The sequence below is a fragment of the Hypomesus nipponensis genome, chromosome 6 (genome assembly GCF_054491055.1).
Source record: "Hypomesus nipponensis isolate SF chromosome 6, ASM5449105v1, whole genome shotgun sequence".
NCBI classification, from domain to species: Eukaryota; Metazoa; Chordata; class Actinopteri; order Osmeriformes; family Osmeridae; genus Hypomesus; species Hypomesus nipponensis.
The window spans coordinates 15,795,001-15,813,128 of NC_140366.1; the positions used below are offsets into that span (position 1 = coordinate 15,795,001).

Consider the following 18,128-nt stretch of genomic DNA (forward strand, 5'->3'; position numbering starts at 1 on the left):
CAGAATGATGTTTTATGGAGCATAGTGTTTGCTCCAGTCATCCCTTAAGGGACCAATAAAAGTGTGTTAAAAATACTAAACTCTCTCAGAGAGGCAGGAACAGAGGCAGGGGCAGGGACAGAGGCAGATACAGAGTTAATGAAGGAGGTTATTTCAGGATTGAGATAACGAGGCGGGCGGTTGTACATTAATACTCCCACAATGTCCCCAGCCCCACCTGAGATGCCCTCTACATCTGTCACTCATCACTCAGTCAGACCTCTCTACATTCCTCCTTCTTTCTCTCGCGCCCTCTTTCTCTCTCCCTGTCTCTCTGTGTCTGTGTGTGTGTAATTACTCACCTGGAATGGCCTTCTCTACTTGCCATTTTACCTCACATTCAGTGCATGTGAGTAGCTGTTTAACCATCAATTCTTCTGTTAACCAGTCAAATGTGACTTCAATAGAGATATGCCTGTTTAGGAATAGAGACAGAACAGACAGAGAGAGATTGAGAAAGATCATCTCTGTAACTTCACTGGAGCATTGTGATCCAGATGGTTGAGCAGGTCAGACTGATGCAAGGTAGTGATAAGACACCTTTCCCTGGAGCATAACTGATCCTAGATTGCCCCTGAGATTTCTAATGGGCCTGAATCGATGTAAGCTATCTTTCTCTTCCCCTCTCTCTTTCTGTCTTTTATTTATTTCATTCCTCTCTCCTTATTTCTCTTTTTCTCGCCCTTTCTCACTGTCTCTTCCTCTCTGTCTTCCTCTTCCCTCTTTTTCCTCTCTGTCTTTCTCGCACACAGAGACACATACGCCCACACAGACACACTCAACACAGACAATACACCAGAACCTTCTACACTCCCACCGTTAACTACCCGTACGGATTCACCTCCGACCTGTGGCCTAGTCTTGATTAATGGCGTGTCTGTGTTTTCGTCCTGCGGTCACCCTAGAGTCCTCCAATCCAGGCCAGCCTAGCGGGGCCACACCCCGGCCACAGCAGACAGCAGGCTGTGTTCACCCCTCAGGCTCCATCACCAGACAAAATGTGTGTGGGTGTGTGTGTTTGTGTACATGGGTGTTCATGTGTGTGTGTGTGGGGGGGGGGGGGGGGGGCAGCAGTCCGTCAGTACCTCTGAGTGACTAGGCAGTTCTATAAATAGCATCTCCGCAGGTTTGTAGGGAAACTCATCCCCCGTGAACATTCAAATATCCCTGATCTAATCATGGAGAGGAGCTAATTAAAAACTTTTAATCACAGGGTAAACGTTGATGGGATGATTAAGCACATTTGTGGTTGCCAGGTTTCAAAGCTTAAACTTCAGAAGGTTATCTATATTCTACAGTTTGACTCGTTTTTTCTGTGTGAGATTGAGGACCGAATTGAATTTCAAGTGTGATTGAATTTAAAGTATAAAACCAAAATGGATATTGATTAGTGGTTAAGTGTATGTCCTCAGGTGTGTAGGGTGTGTATGCTGGTGTAGGGGTGAGTCTGCCTGGGTGTTTATGCTGGTGTAGGGGTGAGTCTGCCTGGGTGTTTATGCTGGTGTAGGGGTGAGTCTGCCTGGGTGTTTATGCTGGTGTAGGGGTGAGTCTGCCTGGGTGTTTATGCTGGTGTAGGGGTGAGTCTGCCTGGGTGTTTATGCTGGTGTAGGGGTGAGTCTGCCTGGGTGTGTTTGCTCTGCTGTCCTCCTCAGTTGCAGGTGTCTCTGGTCTGAAACCCTGCCAGCACTGGGCAGATGCCCTGTATAAGATGAATATGAAAAGACTGCAACAGCATGTGTTTGTGTAGCTATGTGTGTTGTGTTTAGGAGTGTGTTTATGGGTGTATTTGTTTGTGGGTGTATCTGTTTGTGTGTGCGCATGTTTGGCAGGATGTTAAATGACCCACAGGGGGTATCAGTGAAGGGACCACAATGTGCCAGTTCTTTATTTTAGATTCAAATTTCAAAAACTGCATCCTGTCATGACCACTCATGACCACCACGGTTACCCTGGCTGCCATTTTATGGGAACTGAGACCTGTTTCCAGACGGTGGCGTCGAGAAAGAGGTCTTAAACCCCAGAGTGGCATGTCAAAAAGGGGGTGGGGGGGTAAATATAACTTCAATATAACTTCAATATAATATAACCTATATTTAACTTCCAGATAGAGACAGAAGGCAGAGTGGGTTTGTACGGCACTGTACGTGTTCACCTTTGAATCTGAATCAATTTCACATTCACTGCAAAGGGGATTATTGTATTGTCATTGTAATATTTGGCCGCCATGGCCTCTAACCATTGCTAGCTTCTAATCAAACAAATGCACCATGCCCCACTCCAGTCATATTTTTGGCAGGCATTACAAAGGACGGCACTTCAAACAGAAACACACACCGTTCCATTTCATCTCGCACATACAACAATAACATGGTGAGAGAGAGAAAGGGAGAGAGGGAGAGAGGGGGAGAGAAAAGGGAGAGAGAGAAAAAGGGAGAGAGAGACAGAGAGCTGTCTGTTTGCCAGCAGCGAACACTCATCTGGGAGGTGTTAAAGATTTGGATGGGCGGGCCAGTGCAACAAAAGCCAGAGAGACACCTGGGGTATTATTGTGCTAATGCTGCCTCTGCAGCCGCCTCTGGTAAGGCAACACCTGTCCTGCTGCCTCTTACAGACACACTGGGCCAGCATAGAGAAACACTCTGGTACTTTGTTTTGGTATTCAGAGTTTGGGGAATTTTATTTCTGGAAAAGACACCCTCTGCATGTATATAGCAGTGCTTTGGATGTGAGTTATACAGAGGTTTAAAGGCTAGGATTGGTAAGGTGGTGGAGTAAATGAGGTTAGGGGGGCGGGATACAGGGGGTCTGGCAGGTGTGGAGGTGTGTGGGGGAGTTTAGGATGTAGGGGTGGGATGGGGGGGAGTAGGGGCCAGGATCTGGTGGCCTTTTCATGATGTACTGTGGCTCGGGGGTGTCGGGTGGGGATCTGAGACCTGCGGTAGGGAGGGGGACGAGGGGGCTGGGAGTAGAAGCAGCCAGAAGTCAAGTTATAATTAATGAATGTGAACTTTACCCAGTCACATAACCCGCTACAGATATAACACACACACAGGTGTGTTTTCTCCTCACACACACACACACACACACACACACACACACACACACACACACACACACACACACACACACACACACACACACAGTCCCCCTTCAGCTCACAGTCCACTGATAGACTGATGGATTATACAGAAACAACACCACACACATCCTCTTTCCATTAACCTGTCTTCTGCTGATTCCCTCTCTCTCTCTCTGCTGTCTCTCTACTCTCTCTCTCTCTGCTGTCTCTCTAATCTCTCTCTCTGCTCTCTCTCTGCTGTCTCTCTACTCTCTCTCTCTCTGCTGTCTCTCTACTCTCTCTCTCTGTGCTGTCTCTCTACTCTCTCTCTCTGCTGTCTCTCTACTCTCTCTCTCTCTGCTGTCTCTCTACCCTCTCTCTCTACTGTCTCTCTACTCTCTCTCTCTACTCTCTCTCTCTCTGCTGTCTCTCTACTCTCTCTCTCTCTGCTGTCTCTCTACCCTCTCTCTCTACTGTCTCTCTACTCTCTCTCTCTGCTCTCTCTCTCTCCGCTGTCTCTCTGCTGTCTCTCTACTCTCTCTCTGGTCTCTCTCTCTCTGCTGTCTCTCTACCCTCTCTCTCTGCTGTCTCTCTACTCTCTCTCTCTCTGCTGTCTCTCTACCCTCTCTCTCCGCTGTCTCTCTACTCTCTCTCTCTACTCTCTCTCTCTCTCTACTGTCTCTCTACTTTCTCTCTCTACTCTCTCTCTCTCTACTGTCTCTCTACTCTCTCTCTCTGCTCTCTCTCTCTCTGCTGTCTCTCTACTCTCTCTCTCTGCTCTCTCTCTCTCCGCTGTCTCTCTACTCTACTGCACATGTTTCAGCATGTGTAGTGTTGTTTGGTTTCTGTGCAGCAGAAAATACTTGACTCTGCTTTAGGAAGGGTGAAATAGGCTACGCTGGCTGTTGTCCATTTGGGGCTAAAACCAGAAGGATCTCTGTTCAGGCCCCAAACGTTGCTGACCGTACTGATGGTCTGTGCATAGCAGAGCTGATGAAGGTGAGCTTGTCACCTCATCTCTCAAACACATACGACTACACACATTTATTTACACACACAGACGCATACACACACCTCCTCCTACCATCATGGACTGTGAGGTAAAGGCTGGTGTGCATTCATAAGATCACATGACTGTAGAGGTAAAGGCTGTGTTGCATTCATATTCTCCTCTCTGGTCAAATTCAACGCTGAGCTTTACACATCCCTCTAAAGCTCATGTTTCTGAGAATCTGTGTCCTTGAGTGATCTCTTATTTTAGGAGAACATACATTTTTGGCATGAAGGAGTAGTGAGGTAGAGAAAGACAGATGGGCAGAGAGACACACACAGACAGACAGACAGACAGACAGACAGACAGACATTCCTGTCTAATCTTGTGGCTTACCTCTCTGCAGCTGAACACCTCGTCCAGGACTAACAGCTCTCTGTTGGCTCCTTTCCTGCGTTCAGGTCTCATGTCTAACTAAACCTAGCAGCTTCCTGCTCTGCCCAGGAGCTGTCTGTGTTGTGAGAAGAGCACAGTCGGTCCGAAAATCAGGATCACGACTGACCCTCCCCTCTGTGTGTGTGTAGATATGTACATGTGTGTGTGTGTGCAGGACATATTTTGTCCTCAGTATCCTTTACTGTGGGATGTGTTGACATAGTTCCAGTGTCTGGGTTTAGCGTGTTAGCTTGGTGGGGATCAGTGCCAGCTGATTGGCATCTCAGCCCAGCCCTGTAGCAGCGGTGGTGAAGGCCTGGGACTGGTCGGCCTTCAGTTCCACTGTCATCACCCGGACAGGCCCCGCCCTTTCCTGTTTCTTCTGTCATTCAGTGCTTTCTTGTTGCTATCCGATTGGGGTTTCATGTCCTCCACCAGCTCCTACATCTACCGCTGAAAAAGGCGCATGAGTGGGTGTGTGTGTGTAGGGGTCTGTGAGTGTGTGTGTGTGTGTGTAGGGGGTGCGTGTGTGGGTGTGTGTGTGTGGGTGGGGATGAGGGGGGGAGTCTGTGTGTGTGTGTGTGTGTGTGAGCAAGATTGTGTGCATATCTAGGGGTGCTTCATCTTTTTAAGATTCCCCCTTGTAAGGATTCTGTCTGTCTCTGTCTGTCTGCTGGCTGATGGGAAGGGACAGGGCTTGACAGCAGTCTGGAAGGAGTGGTGGAGCAGGTGGAGGTGGGGGGTTGGGGGCAGATATAGAAGGACAGGAGGAATAAAGATGAAATGAGACAAGCCTTATTTGAAAGCAAAGGTGGAGAGTCACGATAATGAAAAAGAGAGAGACAGAGAGACAGAGATGGGAAAAGGAAAGCCAGACTAGGAAAGATGTATGGATGGTAGAAGGGAAATCTTTGGTGTGTCATCTGGATGTGTTTCAGCCCTGCCAGTGTCTACCATTCCTCAGCCAGACGACTTAGTAGGTGTTTACTCTCTCCAGATGACGATGGATTTTATAGATCTCCACCTCTTCCTCCTCCATCAATACACACCATTAAGATCGGGGTGCAGCTCCATCCATTACCACTGGCGTTTACTGGTCTATCAGGCTATCAACCACATCCACTCAGATATATTCTGGCACACATCCTTCCTGTTAATCTTTCTCTCTCTCTGTCTGTCTCTCCGATCTTTGTTACTCTCCTCTCCATCTATATATTTATCTCCCTTTCTGTCTCTCTCTCCCCTCTCTCTCTTTCTGTCTCTCTCCTCTCTCTTCCTCTCTCTCTCTTCCTCTCTCGATCTCTTTATGTCTCTATAGATGTCTCTCTTTCTCTCCATGTCTGTCCTCTCTTTTGCCTTGCTGTTTCTAACTCAGAAGCACCGTTCTTCCTGAACCAAATGAATGATGTGTGTAACCCTGGTGTGGGTTAGGGTTTAGCGTCAGCCAGTCCTAGACAGTAATAGGCTAATCGGAGACATCCACACAAACATTAGATGTGTGTGTTAAAGACCAAAATCAATTTTCATCAATTGCTTTAATCAATCCACAACTAAAATGTAATGAAGCTGAGGATCAATACTTTTTTCTCCTTACTTTTACGAGAATAATTTCACTCTATAATCATCCAGAGGCTTTACTCTGCTCTCAACCATTCTACACATTTAGCAGCTTTTTTTTCTAAGCGACATACAGACAGTGCAAATAACAAGTTCAGTCGGTAAGAATCAGAAGTCCATAGTTCTAACAGTATTTTGATGGTTAGAGTCAAGGAACTGGTTGTAATTTACTAGGCACATAAATAAGACATCAAATAACAGTGCAACAACAACATCTCAACGACAATGGTTAGTAGACAATAACTGGTAAATGGACTGCATTTATTTGGTGGCACTCATAGCGTTTTATAGTTTTGCCTTTCCTTCACCCTCTCACACTGTGGCAGAGTTACCATCCGTACGCTGGCCTGCTCATCTGGGGTTCGGTAGCATGCTCAAGGATACTCCATCACATTTAGATTTACATTTAGTCATTTAGCAGACTCTCTTATCCAGAGCGACTTATAGTAAGTACAGGGACATTCCCCCCGAGGCAAGTAGGGTGAAGTGCCTTGCCCAAGGACACAAAGTAATTTGGCACAGCCGGGAATCGAACCAGCGACCTCTGATTACCAGCCCGATTCCCTTACTGCTCAACCACCTGACTCCCAACCTACTCCATCACATGACCCGGAGGAGTCGGGGATCAAACCACCAACCTTACGATTACTGAACGTCCCTCTCTATATCCTGAGCCACAGCCGCCCACCCAGGATAATATTTTTGTAATAATATTACAATAACAATATTAATGTGTTGATGCGCCGTCACGCTCTCAACCCTTACTGTATGAATAGGGGGACCATGGAGAAATATTCCGAGGAGGGAAAAGTACTTATTGTCGATAACAAATTATGGTTTAGCGGCATCCCCATTCATATAACCTTTCAGAGTTTAACATTTGACTAAAAGCGTTAATCAATAACCATCATCACTACTTCCAAATGTACAATATACAAACTGTGTTCATCGGATTCTCATTTGTATTTTTTCAACATGCCATTTCAGAGTTAATTGTTTATGAGACAGCAGAGTGAATGACTGAGACAGACAGATAGCTTTCAGACTCTGATAATCTGATCAATAGCCATCTAAGCCTGTTGATGGAGTGATGTGGAGATGGACATAGACAGATGGCCATGTGGGTTCATAATGAGCTCAGATGGACTCGGAGTAAAGTGAGAAGATCACATCGATTGACTGATAGTGAAGAGGTGAGGCGAGTCAATATTTACCTTTTACATTCAATGTCTTCTGAGAAAGGGAATGCACTGTCTGGAGCCTCCACTGCGCCTGAGGAGGAGAGGTAGGGGAAAAGACTGTTGTTTCTATTCCTTCTTAGAATTTAAGCTATATTTCTTTCAAGAAACACAATACATAAACAAGGTGTAAATTTTACTTTCCAGTAAGAAAAAAAAACTATTTAAAATGCTGAAAGGGTTCTTGGTGTGTTCTTCTTCAGCAGTGAGATATTTAGCTGAACTGCTGACACTGATTTAGCTGACACCTCATAACTGACTCAGCAAATCTCTTAGAACCTGTGTTTTTTTGAATGTTAGAGCAGGCCCCAGGCAGTCCACTGCGGCTTGTTAGCAATGAGCGCTAGCAGTCCACTGCGGCTTGTTAGCATTAAGCGCTAACACTGTAGCAGTCCACTGCAGCTTGTTAGCAATGAGCGCTAACACTGTAGCAGCCCACTGCCGCTTGTTAGCAATGAGTGCTAACACTGTAGCAATCCACTGCGGCTTGTTAGCAATGAGCGCTAACACTGTAGTATGATGGGCCGTTGAGGAAATAATTCAGACTGTCTTTACACAAACACATATGAAACACAACGTGTATGTGAACGTGTATGTGTTTCATATGTGCTTGTGTAAGGACAGTCTGAATTATTTCCTAAACTTCCCCTCATATTGTAGCAGCCATTACACAAGCAGCAGAGCAAAAGCTCTTCCTGTCGGAATACAAATTGTTTATATTTAACAGATCCTGAGGGAGGCTGGCTGACTGTAGACTCTAACAGTGATTTCTCAACTGTTGGAGGCGAGTACCATTTGCAATGTGCCCCTCGGCTAGGATAGGTGTTTTGTCAAGGAAATAATGACTGTTCCTTCAACATTCGTCATCCAATTAACCATAGCTCGACTTCAAAAAATGGAGTGCTGCAAATTAGCTCAAAATAACTGTAGATGAGCACAAACACATTAATATTTGTATTCACTGAGCAGACGCTTTTATACAAAGCAACATGTAACTAGTGCACATAGAAAGTACAGCGTAAAATCAAGGATGAGATGGTTCTGACAACGTTTTGGCGGTCAGAGTCAAGGAACTCCTGTAGTGAGCCTCACGTTACTGCTGTGAAACAGCCCTGTCCTCTCTGTTTCCTGCTTTTCCACTGTAACCGTTCAAGCCAGTTTCTCTGTGCATTACCGGACGGTAAATATGCCTGGAACATTGGTGTGGAGCCCAGCCAGCCATAAGCAGATTCACAGAAGGCAGATTCCCTGGTGATTCTCCCAGGGAATTACCTCAGAGAGAATCAATGGAGAGGAAAAGGTGAATTAATCTCACTGCCAAGGACATTGACACACACGCTCGACAAATAGAGTAATGCTGTTAGAGACGTTCAACCCTGCAATATCGTCTCAAAGCTCTGCATGTGTGTGTGTGTGTGTGTGTGTGTGCGTAAGTATGTAAGCGCATGTGTGTGCATGTGCGTGTTTGTCAATACTCGTGTGTGTGTGTGTAGCTGTGGTACAGACCTTTCCTGTGGTGTGGAAAGCAAATAGACCTGTCATCTCCTCTTAAACGGCACCCAAATGCTTTGTGGGTAATGAGGCTGTCACTTAGCCCCGGCCAAGATTCCGCTGTGTTATGGCCCGGTCAACCCCCAGGTCTGCAGACCAAGCCCCTGCACAGCAGGCCTAATGAGACAACCAGTGTCATTTCCACTGATGATCTTAGTAAAACCCAGTAGCCTATGGCCCAGAGAAACATAGATCTCCCTTGCCTGTTTAAAGACAATTTCACACATAAACACAAATAATTGGCTATGTCTGTTGTCTGTAAAGATCGTTGAGCTAACCTAGAGGCCATAACAAGGCAAGATAACTGCATTACGAAAGGATATGCAGTATATTATGAACATTGCCTCACAAAAGATGATTCTTTATGGGTCATTATATGGATTAATACCCTTTTTGATGTCTTCTGTGATTTCCTCTGAGGAATTGTCTATCCTAGAGAGGACATAAAGAGTGACTTCAGGTTATACGTTTCAGATTTATTCACTACAGTTTATGGTTTAATTTTCTTTAAGCCACCGCCTTCCAGAGGGCAATTTAATCTATTTCAATCTGAACCCATGGCCTGCCCTATATACAGGCATTTTATGGGGGGTATCTCCATGTCAGCCCTCTAAACTATCTGTGAAGTTACATCAATGGACCATTAAGTCAGACAGAGAATGTCACTATTTTGTCTATTTGAATTACTATTCTCTGATTAGCTATAGCTGAGATAATGCAATGTTTATTATACAGGAATTCCTGCTTGGCATAATGTGTGTTTGAGAACTTGCTAAAGAATTGAATTCTTGAAAGGACTGGCATACAATTCTCCTCTCCTAATCAATTCTCTCTCTCTCTCTCTCTCTCTCTCTCTCTCTCTCACTCTCACTCTCACTCTCACTCTCACTCTCACTCTCACTCTCACTCTCACTCTCACACACGCACACGCACACGCACACGCACACACACACACAGTACCACACAACACAATAGAAACAATGCTGCAGGATAGCAGATTTCCCAGAATAGGGCAGAGGCTCTAATAATGAAGGATTCCAGCTTCTTCTACTTAGAACTCCAGACCCCCAGACACCTAGACCTCCAGACCCCCAGACACCTAGACCTCCAGACCCCCAGACACCTAGACCCCCAGACCTCCAAAACCCAGACCCCCAGACACCTAGACCCCAGACCCCCAGACCTCCAGACACCCAGACACCTAGACCCCTTCAGACCCCCAGACCCTGCAGCCTTGCAGCCTACACCCCATGCAGCTCTCCTGGACAGATCACACAGGCTTCACAGTACCATTAACTCAAGCTTATGAAATATTCATCTGCTCCGGAGTATTTCAAGTCCAGGGCACCACGTCCCTGTATGGGTAAATGAGCCCTAATTCCATTCCTCATCTCAGTGTCTTCTCACAGAATGAGAGCAAGAGAGATTCAGGGAGGAGAGAGGTCAGCTATGTTATTAAATTAGCCAGAAAGAGATGGTTCATTGTATCATATGATATATGATATGCCATCTGCCGATGTATGTCACAATGTTACATTAATCATTGATCAAATCCAGTATAGATGTGATGGATGAAATAGAGTAGTTCCATGTAGACCGCAGCTGCCGTGGCTCCTGTGTGTGCAGTATGATGTTGATTCAAATAGACATACAGGGCCTCATTTACTAACAGGATTGCGCCCATTTCTGGCGTAAAATAGCGGGTAAAGACATACAATCCTATTTACAAAGGCAGCACACCAGTAAAAACGCGTATTACCGCTGCTGGGAGGGTGTAAGGGGAAGTGGGCGTGTATATTTGTAGCTCCTGTTCCCTGAACTTTTTTTTTTCTTCGAATCACCCATGGTGGCAGTAACATGCAGGCGATTTTTCCCGTCTTTTAACGGTGCGCTAATTAACACTAATGGCCGCTGACTGTCCGGCGAGGATCTGGTTTGATCAGTGCCGCCGCTCCCATAACGCGCACTACGCGCTGTGTGTAGGGCACCAAGTCCTGAGGGGGCACCAAAAATGTGCCAACTGAAAAATCATCATAGTATTATAATTATAATGCCGATATTATTTCAGTAGGCCTATATAAATATTACGCACCTTTTTAGGCACAAAACAGGTAAAACAACAGATATATTTAATTGCTCAAAAAACGTTACGATGGTGCCCCCCCCACCACCACCCCACAAAAAAGGAATTATGCGTAGGGCACCAAAATGGCTAGCGGCGGCACTGGGTCTGATAAATACCACGCAAAATGTGGAAATACACTGTGCGCTATTTGCAGTTTGGCAAAGGCGCAGATTAAGCTGTTGTATGTTAGTACATGAGGCCCACACTGTGTTGGCATGTAGTGGTGGCAGTGGATAGACAATGCATGTCAGGAAAAACACACACACGTACACACACGCAAACACAGAGGTTTATTTTACTGTCTGAATGATGACCGACAATTCCCATTAAAAATCATGTTACCTCTAACCCATAACCATCACCTAAAAAAACTAGAAATAGCACTTGAAATTGTAGGGCCCAGGAAAATGTCCCACAAGCTGTATTTTTCCTTAGTTGACTATCCTTGTGGGTGCCAGAAGTCCCCAGAAGAGTAGTTAAACAAGTCCACACACACACACACACGCACACACAAGTGAGGAGACAGGTAAAGAGGGGCAGGGGGGAGACAGAACGACAGGATGCTCAGGGGGGCAAGACTGCACAGAGCTGTTTCTGTGTAGATCACCTACATCAGTTGCCATCCGTTTTTCTGATTGAAGCTAAAGATGTGGAGTGGACCTCCCAGCATGGGGCTGATTTAACACAGCCACCCCACTGCCACCCCACCCCACCACCACCCCAGGTACAGGGGACAGACACTGTTACAGGAAACAAACAAAAAAAGTTGTCTCGTAGACATCACAGACAGACAGAGACACAAAGATCTGGAGGGACAAAGATAATTGAAATGTTATTTAATTTGATCCTGTCCCTGTTTAGTATGGAAACAGAAGTAGTATTGACACTGTGTTGACTAAACAGACTTGAGATTGTTCATGTTTTTTTTTTTGTTTGGTCATGGTCACATCTTTGGATCCTATCATTGTTTAATTTATGGAATGTGCAGCATCAATTTCTCTGGATTGGTTCTGAGAGTTCTGATGACAAGCACATGGATGCTGGCATGTGAATATTTACCTGAAGACGAGCGATTCTAACCATAATCATCTAACCACCTTAATTATACCTGCCGAGAGCAACTCATTTTTCAACAAGCCAAAAAAACATGTACAACAACATATACCCTCAAATTTGACTGACGTTACATTTTGTGCACTTCGCATTGACAATTCATTTTTTTACCAATGATTTGTTTATAGCCCGAGGCACACATCTGTGCCTGTATTTGCATAAAGAGTAGTCTGGTGCTGTAGAAGTCCCTTGGCTGCCAGCTTGGAGGAACAGCCTGTCACACGAGACGTGATTCATGCCTTGTGTGCCTCTCTGGGGCTGACACAGCAGACCCCTGCCTTAGCGCAGAGCTACATCGCTTCAGCCTCCCTAAGAGTTCCACCTACAGCCAGGGCTTAGTCCATCAAACCTGGCACTAAGGAATCCATCTGCCATTGTTTTGTTTTGTTTTTTTAAGATCGTTTTTTTGACCCTTCTTGATAGGACAGTAGTAGATTGACAGAAAAGTAGAGAGAGAGAGAGAGGGGTAAGGGGAACCCTGCAGGATGTTGACTGAGGCAGATTTGAACCCAGTCCCCTGTGTTGGCATGGGGCATCCAAATACTGCTCGTCTAACTGTGTCCCTGGTGCTGACCCAGAGCATTTTCAATTCTGTGGGAATTAACCTTTCTCCTCAACCAGGACTGGATTTAAAGGTTTCAGAGGTAACTGTGGCAATACTTTCATTCTCCAGGTCACATCTCACCAATTATCATTCCTTTTCACAAGAGAGAAATTGGTCCCCAGAATTTTTTAACGTCTCACTTCAGCCCTCACCTCCTGTGCTGGAGATAGGCTGGTAATGGGTTATTCCTTGTTTCTGAGGGAATTTGAGGCTAATTGGCAGCGAAAGACTTTCACAGAGAAACAAAAGGGACTGTTCTGTCTGCTTTCAACCATGAAGCCACTGAGATTTGACAGTGTTCCCCCAAGTCAATCTTATTTCATTTTGGGTACTGCTCACACAAGCACACACACTTTGTGTGAGTATTTGTGTGTGCACGCGTTTGTGTTCTAACTGACCGATGATCAGAAAATCAAAGAGATTCCTTCATCTCGAGATTCAAAGAGACCTAATTACGCCAGTGGCTAAAACAACATTCCTATCATCCACATCTCAGCCAGTCTTATCTTGAGAGCCAAAGCACAAGTCTGGTTCACCAAATTGAAAACTGTGAAGTTGTGTTGATTGAAACTTGATTTGTAATGTACAAATAATTTTGTTTGGCTGCTGGTAGACTATCATGGCTTTGAGTGGAGCTGATCCAGTCCTATAGTAATACCATGTGATCCAGTCCTATAGGAATACCATGTGATCCAGTCCTATAGGAATACCATGTGATCCAGTCCTATAGGAATACCATGTGATCCAGTCCTATAGGAATATCACGTGATCCAGTCCTATAGGAATACCACGTGATCCAGTCCTATAGGAATACCATGTGATCCAGTCCTATAGGAATACCATGTGATCCAGTCCTATAGGAATATCACGTGATCCAGTCCTATAGGAATACCACGTGATCCAGTCCTATAGGAATACCATGTGATCCAGTCCTATAGGAATACCATGTGATCCAGTCCTATAGGAATATCACGTGATCCAGTCCTATAGGAATACCATGTGATTCAAAGCAGAAGGATTAGCTGGCCCAGTGGAACCAGGGGTTCAGTGACATTAATAAATCTATAAGAAATGAATATGAATACGAGAACAGAGCCAAAGATATGCAGTTAACGTGCAAAAAGTAATAGATTACTACAAATAGGAATCCATTCTGAGATGAGTGACAAGTCATGAACAACATATATTTCTTCAAAAGCAGAAGTCAGGCCAGACATACAGCTTAGATGAGGAGAGAGTTTAGAAAGGCTTTTAGTAATTACCCCCTGCTTGTTCTTGAAGAACAATTCCCTTGACAAGAAATCCATGTGTTGCTATAAATCAACTTATTCTGTTTCATCTGCTCCTATTGATTCATGTTATGTCATAATTGAAAAAGACAAAACTGAGAACGAGAGGTAGAAATACAGCGTAAGTACTGTTGCAATTATTTTAAAACCAAGACTGTGTCTGTTTAGAACATGTGTCTTGATTGTGCTAAAGTTTACACAGAGATTATTTGTATTGGAGGGATATTGCACCTTTGTATTTCTGTTTCTATGTCAAAATTATGCAGTGTTTGAATGCTCTAAACGGAATTTTGTTGTTTTTCTATGACAATGAAAAATAAATATTGAATTGAATTGAAATATAGTACACGTTTTCAGGTGACAATGACCACCATTTTCCTGTGAAAGCCCAATCTTTGTATTTGTCTCAGCCCACTCTCCTATCTATACCCTGGTGAAACTCTTTATTTCCAAATTTCTCTCTCTCTCTCTCTCTCTCTCTCTCTCTCTCTCTCTCTCTCTCTCTCTCTCTCTCTCTCTCTCTCTCTCTCTCTCTCTCTCTCTCTCTCTCTCTCGCTCTCTCTCTCTCTCTCTCTCTCTCTCTCTCTCTCTCTCTCTCTCTCTCTCTCTCTCTCTATCTCTCTCTCTCTCTCTCTCTCTATCTCTCTCTCTCTCTCTCTCTCTCTCTCTCTCTCTCTCTCTCTATCTCTCTCTCTCTCTCTATCTCTCTCTCTCTATCTCTCTCTCTCTCTCTCTCTCTCTCTCTCTCTCTCTCTCTCTCTCTCTCTCTCTCTATCTCTCCTCTCTGTGCATGCCTCACCCTCCTCTGTATATTCCCCCCCTCTCTCTCATGTCCCCCCCTCCCTCTCCTATCTCTCCTCTAGAACGTCCTAAGGGACAAGTGTCCCGGCCGTTTTCTTGCGTAATGGCCTTCTGCTATCTCTCTCTGCGCACGGAGCTGAAAAGAAATGACTTTCAGATGTGTCTGCCCTCCCTGGACTGCGGCTCCGCCTTACTTCCGCCGTAATGAATGCAGTCCTCCTGCTCTCTCTGTTCCAGCCGGCCTCTCTCACACCTCCTTAGCTGGCCCTCGCCCTCTCTGATGAAACCACGCGTATTTCATCTTGTCATGCGCTCTTTAGCACTGGTGTGTGTTGGCTATTGCCGTTTGATCTCGGTCCTCCATTAGAAGCAAGGTGTTGAGTTAGTGGGGGCTTTCGTAATTGCTGACTGCTCGTCTTGGGGCAGGTGCTCATGACTGGGAGGAGCTTAAAGGAGAGAGTGTTGATGAAGGGGAGAGGGGAGCTCTGGGGCTGAGGCACCTTGGTGGACAGAGGCAGAGATGTCGAGACGCTCTGTGCCGGGCCATGAAATGTTTGTGCTGTCAAACATTCTTACACATCAGCTGGCACGCCTGTCTGAAGGGACCAAACAGAAGCTTCCTCCCTCCCTCTCTTTCCCCCTCTCTCTCTCTCTAGCTCTCTCTCTCTCTTTTTCTTTGTTTCTGTCTCTCTGTAATTCTCTTTCTCCTTGGGTGGTCAGCAGGTGTCGAGGGCTTTGCTCTAACTTTTTATTCCCAACCATTACTTTTTAAAGTGCATCTATCACTCTCCTCAAGGACTGGGCAAGGGGGGGGGGGGGGGGCAACCACTAATGCTGGCATAGATCTCTCTATTTCCTCTGCCGTATCCATCTGCGGGGGCTGACAGCGCAGGGAGATAAGCCCGGGCGCTGGGTGCGATGGATGGGCAGCGTGCAGGAGAGGGCTGCTCCATCATCCGTCAGCCCGGCTGCTCTCTGGGGGCTCCTCCAGGGATCGATGGAGGTCCTTGATGCAGGGCTGAAATATAGCTGCGTCTCTCTGAGGCAGAGGAGGGCCAAGTGTGGGTCCGGAATACCAACGAAATGACCCATTTCGTCATTATGCCTCTTTCCTGTTGACTCGCTCGTTTGGAACAAGCTCAGGTGCTGTGGCCTTGGTTTGTTTTGTGCTATTTTCGTCCGAATCACCGGGCCATTTGACATCAGTACAAGTATGCATGGACTGAATGGATGTGGTTCCTTGTCCCATTTAGCATGTGCTGAAGTGAACCGTAGAAGCTGTGTTTTTATTCAAGGTGTCCTTGTTTGTGGGACCTATGTTGACATCAGGTGTACCACGGAGGGTAGGCTTGCTGCACCTGAGAGGAAGCATTAGAGAGGAGGTGATCAATGTAAATGAGCTGTTTGTCCTGACTACTTCCTGGCTTGGCCAGATGGGACCCTGGAGTGATGGAAGCAGCCACACAAAGAGCAGGCTACCTTTCATGCATTGTTCACTATTGAAACCTATGGCCTGGGTCCCTGTGGCAACCAGTCTATCTTGTTGATCCTCCGTCTCTCTTTGTTTCTCTCTTTCTTTCTTTCTCTTATCTTTTCTTCTCTCTCTCTCTTACCTCTCACTCTCTTTTTTTCTTTTTTTGTGTCTGCCTTTTTATTTCACTTCCTAAATTGGCATATCTCTACAGAAGTATTTCTCTCTGTCTCTTTCTCTCTCTCATTGACTCTCTCTCTCTTACCTCTCTCTCTCAGGTGTATTGAGAGGAGGTCAGGGTTAGAGGAGTTGTTTGAGTCAGGCTGTTTCAGAGAAAGCGCCCAGCATGGAGGTAAGGGGATGAGCTGTGTGTTCTGTAATTGGACCTCTGAGGACGAACAAACTGGCCACATGTTGGGAAGCTCAATTTCTTCTTCTCTCTCTCTACTTTCTCCCCCCCTCTTTCTCTCTCTCTCTCGCCACTCTTCATCTTTCCCCTCTCTGTGACTGTTCTACGGTCTCTCTGTCTTACTCTCTCTGTCTGCCTCTTTGTGTGTTTCTTTCTTTCTCTCTCTCTCTCTCTCTCTCTCTCTCTCTCTCTCTCTCTCTCTCTCTCTCTCTTTCTCTTTCTCTTTCTCTTTCTCTTTCTCTTTCTCTTTCTCTTTCTCTTTCTCTTTCTCTCTCTCTCTCTCTCTCTCTCTCTCAATTCAATTCAATTGGCTTTATTGGCATTAAGAAACAAATGTTCATATTGCCAAAGCAACGCTGGAACCACAGAACACAATATTAAAACACAAAACAATATTCATATCGTTACTATTGATGTCAGTATACTATTGATGTTACCGGATAATACAATTTCAATCAAACATGACAAATTCAATTGAATTGAAAGATTAAAGGAAACTTTACCATAACCTTAAGTACCTTATTATATATACATATATACACATACACGTCAGTCACACACACGGTATATGTTGTGCTTGTGCTTTGTGTGTGTGCATTGTGTGTCCAGGTCACTCACTGTCTCTCAGGTTGTGGCATACTGATACATACTGGGCAGCAAGGTATGCTCTGTCTCCTTCTCCTAGGAGTATTTTTACCTTTGAGAGGTCACCAAGACCTTTGAAATCTGAGGTTACAGAGTGGAATTTGTTCCAGTAACCATTTCTTACATCACTGAATGTTTCACATTGTAGGAGGAAGTGCACCTCTGTCTCAACCTCACCTGTCGAACAGTGACCACATATTCTGTTTTCTTTTGGTTGCCATGATTTTTGGTGACGTCCTGTTTCAATTGCCAATTGGTGGTCACTGAGCCTGTACTTGGTTAGGATCTGTCTCTGCTTTCTATCTCTGACGGTAGAGAGATATTCTGCTAATTTATAATCTCTTTCTAAGGCCAGATAACATTCTAATCTACTTTGGCTTTTAGTTTCTTCTTTCCAATGTTCCAGGTAGTTTTTTTTACATTGTGTTATAATTTGGTTGACTCTGATTGGTGTCTGGAAAGCAGTGTTGGTGTGAGACTGGTCAGGGTGTGTCTGAATGGGGGCGGTTAGTCTCAGCACCAACTGACATAGGGGACTCTTATCTGGGTTCAGTTCTTGGGTTTGGAGGGCTTTGGAATGGAGGGTGTCTAGAGGGCTGGATTTAAGGTGATTGAAGAAATTTAGTGCTCTCTTTTGGATATTAATTATCAATGGGTATCTGCCTAATTCTGCTCTACATGCATTTGTTGGCGTCTTTCTGTGAACATGTAAGATGTATCTGCAGAATTCTGCATGTAGAGA

General features: G+C 45.2%; 1 protein-coding gene across 1 annotated transcript in view; it reads left to right on the forward strand.

The window, feature by feature from the left end:
• rgs6 (regulator of G protein signaling 6) overlaps positions 1–18,128 on the forward strand; it is a 41,502-nt gene that overhangs the window by 2,740 nt on the left and 20,634 nt on the right. The gene's annotated exons all lie outside the window — the stretch shown is intronic.